Raw genomic sequence first — 5,369 nt, forward strand, 5'->3', positions numbered from 1 at the left:
CAATATGATTGTAAATTTTGAATATAAATGTTGAGAAAAGAATAAAGAATATAAAAAAGACTATAAAAAAATACAATGAAAAAAAGAATTAAGTCAATTTTTTTTTTTTTTTTTATTATATTGTATTTTTTATTATTAATTATTAATAATATTTATTATTATAATATTTATTATTTTTATTATTAATAATATTTATTATTATAATATTTATTATTTTTATTATTAATAATATTTATTATTATAATATTTATTATTTTTATTATTATAATATTTATTATTATAATATTTATTATTATAATATTTATTATTAATTATTTATTATTAATTATTATTATTTATTATTAATTATTATTAATATTTTCTATTTTTATATGTTATTTTTTCTTGTTATTTTCTCTGTTTTTTTATCTTATTTTATGTTATTTTTTTTTTTTTATCTTATTTTATGTTATTTTTTTAAATGCAATTACTTCATTTATTCAATTGATCTTTTTTCTCTATATTTTATATCAATAAAATTAGCTCAATAAAATCTGTTATAGAACACGGTATTCTATAGTAGCAAAGCAATAAGAAATACGAATAATAAATAAAAAAGTATGAATAAAACAAAAGAGGGGGGAGGAAATTATAAAGAAAAATTTATACAAAGCTAGATATGAGTCATCCACCCCCTCTTTTTTGTATTTCATTAATTGAATTTTGTTTGATTAAGACTAAGTTCCGTAAAAACCCCGGCCTTCTTTAAAATATCATGGACAGTTCCTGTGGGTTGAGCTCCTTTTTCAAGGAAATAGAGAATAGCGGGAACATTCAAATGGGTTTGATTATTTATCGGATCATAAAAACCAACTTTTCGAAGATCTCTTCCCTCTCTTCGGGATCGAACATCAATTGCAACGATTCGATAAACGGCTCATTGGGATAGATGTAGTTAAATAATACCCCCCCCCTAGAAACGTATAAGAAGTTTTCTCCTCGTACGGCTCGAGAAAAAAAAAAAAAAATGATTAAAAGTTATGTCTATTAAAAGTTATGTCTATGTATGGAATTATAATGTATGTAATTAGAATGTCAAAAAGATCCATAAACCCGGCAAATCAATTAGACATTTAAACCCGTCTTTTTTTTTTCAAAAAAAAAGAAGAAAAAAGCATTCGTACTCTCATAACTCAAGTCAAATAACTCTCAAAATGCTCAAAAAAAAATCCTTAGGCATTCTTTTATTGAGTGGTCTCTAACCCCTTTTTTTGTTTGTCTCGTTTAGAATCGATTTCGATTCTTCATTTTGATCTAGTTGTTGAGACAATTGAAAAGGGTATTTCCTTGTTCTAGGATCCTTTATCTTTGTCTTGAATCATTGGGTTTAGACATTACTTCGGCGATATTTAATCATTTCAAAAATGGCAGCAACATGCCCCTTTTTCTCTCTTTTTTTCTTTCTATCAAAGAATCATATGAACGATTAATTCCCGCATTATACACTTTTGATCGAAAGAGTTTTACCAATTCCAACAATTTTTCTTTTTGATTTGAAAATAGTTTGAATCGGAGCTTTTCGATTTCTATATCAAAAATAGACTTACGAAGTTGTTCCAACTTATTTATTTCCATTAATTAACCCTAGATCCTTGCCCCTGAAAAATGGATGTTTCTCTTCGAGCTCCATCCTGTACTATTTACATTACAACCCAACAAAAAGACGGATTATAATAGAACAGAACAAAGGATGTCGAGCCAAAAGCACCTTCATTTCTACATAATGGAAGGTGGTGGGTTTTGACATCCACAGCCGATCATGTCCTTCAAGTCGCACGTTGCTTTCTACCACATCGTTTCAAACGAAGTTTTACCATAACATTCCTCTAGTTTGGAACATTGATTCAATTATGGAATCATGAATAGTCATTGGTTCAGTCGATACATAGTAATCTATCTATACTTTTTCCTTCTATATGAAATCAATTTCCTTCTATATGAATCTATATGAAATAAATAGATAATTTAGGAAGAAAAAGCCTCAATAAGAATTCAAATTAACCCATATTGTATGAATACAATATATTTTTATTTTTTTATACTTTTATTAATATTAAGCTTTTCTATTCTAATTAATAAGAAATTAATAATATAATTAATAATAATAATATTACGAATATTATAAATAACACAAATAAACTAATCTTTTTGAATCTGCCTTGCATCTTCAAATAACTCGATAGATCAAATAACTCGATAGAATAGATTCGCCAATCTCACAGTTCTTCGAGTGCCAATCTTAAGAAATCATTAAAAATCAAAAGCAAGAATCACATTTTCTCCAATATTTGACTCTTAGAAAGAAGGTTGTTAAAAAAAAAAGAGCAATTTAGATTCGGATATCGTTATTCTGATATATAAAAAGAGTAGGCTCTGGGACGAAAGGATTCGAACCTTCGAATAGCGGGACCAAAACCCGTTGCCTTACCACTCGGCCACGCCCCATTTAGATTTCTATTTGAAACTACTAAACACTAATATGGGTATTCCCTGTTCGTCAATTCCAGTTCCAAATAACTATGGAATAGATTAGATTCTTGCTAGGATTTTGGCACGTATGGATAGAGAATTAAACCGAATTTATTGATCATTACATATAATTCAATTAAGATATTGTATGAAAGTATGATTTCTTCTATTCTCTTGTAAGAATTGAAGGCTTTTTGATTGGGTGAGTTCAAAGAAGTATTGTTTAGTCTGCCTTATTTTCCTTTCTTCATTTTTTTCCTTATATCAAAAAACATATTAATAACTCAATCAAAATTATCTCCAAGAACAAAATTTTGTTATGCTTAATCTTAATATCTTTAATTTGATCTGTATCTGTTTGAATTCTGCCCTTTTTTCGAGTAGTTTTTTATTCGCCAAATTGCCCGAGGCCTATGCTTTTTTGAATCCAATCGTAGATTTTATGCCAGTAATACCTGTTCTCTTTTTTCTCTTAGCCTTTGTTTGGCAAGCTGCTGTAAGTTTTCGATGAGATCCTTAATACTGTCCTAGAAAAATTCATGATTTATTCAAGAAAAAAAAATTGTAACAATTGAAAAGATTAGATAAGTCTTACACTATGAACACTATGAACGAACCGAACCCTCAATTCAAAGATTGAAATTCTTGGATAGCCATGATAAAGCTGGATCATCCCATTTCCTCATTCTGACCCTTTTTCGCCGAAGAACCCTATTTGGATTAAAGTCCGCCACAATATATAATTGTTGGTATAAAAGAATTTTTTTTTGTAATGAAAAACTCAACTCTTATTATAAATGAATTTCTGAAAATTCTTTTCGATTTCTAGAAATTCTAGAAATCACTTTATTTCTTGGTGTCAAAATAGGCTATGTAGTATAAAAACGAGGAATCTATTTTCGTATAAAAATAGAAAAATAAAAATTGCGTATAATTGCGTATATATATAAATAGAAAAATAAAAATTGCGTATAATTGCGTATATAAATAGAAAAATAAAAACGAAGAATCCATTCTCTTCTTTTTACAAAAAAATTCTATGGGAGGTTGTACAATGCGTAATCTTAAATTCGTTGTTTACACCGCAACGATATTCTTTGTTTCTCTCTTCATCTTCGGACTCCTATCTAATGATCCGGGACGTAATCCTGGTAATCCTGGACGGGAAGAATAAAAAAGGGAGAGTTCCTTGCTTCATTTTTATAAATGGTATTAGGATTTGATCTATTCCACTGTCAAAAACCGAAATGGAAAGAGAGGGATTCGAACCCTCGGTACGAATAACTCGCACAACGGATTAGCAATCCGACGCTTTAGTCCACTCAGCCATCTCTCCTAATTTAGAAAAGATAATTACTATGTTACAGTTACAGCACGCAAAAAGAAATGCTTGAAAAAAGCCCTCTTTCCTTTGTTATATAGACCTTTGTTATTTTGTTATATAGATTTTTATTTATTTATATTTTTATTTATTTATATTAATATATTAATTATATTAATTTTTATTTATTTATATTAATATTAGAGTATTATTAATCTTATTAGGGTATTATTAATCTATATATCTATAGATTCTTAATTTTATTATATAGAATATAAATATATACAACTTTTATCAGTAATTCCATTTCATTTTGATTTCGCTCAAAAGGGACTTTTTTATTTCCAATTTCCACGGACCGGCCGGGTACTGACCCGGCCGGGCTCATTTTTTTATTTTCAACTCAAATAAATAATTTTTTCTATGATTCTGCGATCTGACTTGTTGTAACAAAAAAATCTTGTTATTGGATTGAATCAACAATCAGAAGCAGAAGAAGTACTATTTCCGTTCCTATGATATAGAATCCAAATATCATTTCGATTCTTTCTTTTCTTCCTCTTTCTTTTTATTTACATTTATTTTACTAGAATAACTAGAATAAATAATAAAAAAAACTATGGATTTTTGCACAATCCATTTTTATGTTATGACTAAGTTCTTTTGTCGAACCCTATCTATCAAAACTCCTATAACAAAGGAAAGAAGTTTTTATTTAGTTATTTTTATTTAGTTATTTAAATGAAATAACTACTCTTTTCCTAATTTTATCAAGTCTTCTGACAAAAGGCGGCAAGGCTCTAATTTTCAGGATTTTTTATCCCCCTATCTTGTGATCCTATCTTGATTACGCCCAATTCCCCTGTTCGACAAAGGGTCTCTTTATATACAATAATCGCATTGTAGCGGGTATAGTTTAGTGGTAAAAGTGTGATTCGTTCTATTAATCCCCTTAATAGTTAAGGGGTCCTTCGGTTTGATTCATATTCCGAGCAAAAACTTTATTTCTTAAAAGGATTTAATCCTTTACCTCTCAACGAAAGATTTGAGGAAGAATATACATTCTCGTGATTTGTATCCAAGGGCCAATTAAATTATATAATTATATGATTATATTCTAAATTGAAAAATTGGATTATGAAATTACGAAACATAATTTTTTTTTTTTTTTTGAATTGGATCAATACTTCCAGTTGAATAAGTATGAGGAAAAAATCCATGGATAAAGATAGAAAAGTGTATTTCTAATCGTAACTAAATCTTCAATTTTTTTTGATAGGATAGATTGAAGCAAAATAGCTATTAAACGATAACTTTGGTTTACTAGAGACATTTACATCTTGTTTTAGCTCGGTGGAGAAACAAAATGCTTTTCCTAAGGATTTTCTCAAATAGAAATAGAGAACGAAGTAACTAGAAAAATTGTTCTAATCCCACTCTTCTAGAAGGATCATCTAAAAAGCGAATTGTTTTGAATGCATTAAAGCTAACATAGATGTTATGGGCCGAATTCTTATTTCATTTCATTCCCGCCTTATTT

At 28.2% G+C, this 5,369-nt stretch overlaps 1 non-coding gene across 1 annotated transcript; it reads right to left on the reverse strand.

Annotated features, from left to right (window-relative positions):
• Positions 1–3,756: 3,756 nt before the first annotated feature.
• TRNAS-GCU (transfer RNA serine (anticodon GCU)) lies at positions 3,757–3,844 on the reverse strand. The gene has a single exon. It is a non-coding gene; the product is annotated as a tRNA-Ser (tRNA).
• Positions 3,845–5,369: the final 1,525 nt, after the last annotated feature.

Source organism: Durio zibethinus, unplaced genomic scaffold (assembly GCF_047325235.1).
Source record: "Durio zibethinus cultivar Kanyao isolate XHJ-2024 unplaced genomic scaffold, ASM4732523v1 HiC_scaffold_141, whole genome shotgun sequence".
NCBI classification, from domain to species: domain Eukaryota; kingdom Viridiplantae; phylum Streptophyta; class Magnoliopsida; order Malvales; family Malvaceae; genus Durio; species Durio zibethinus.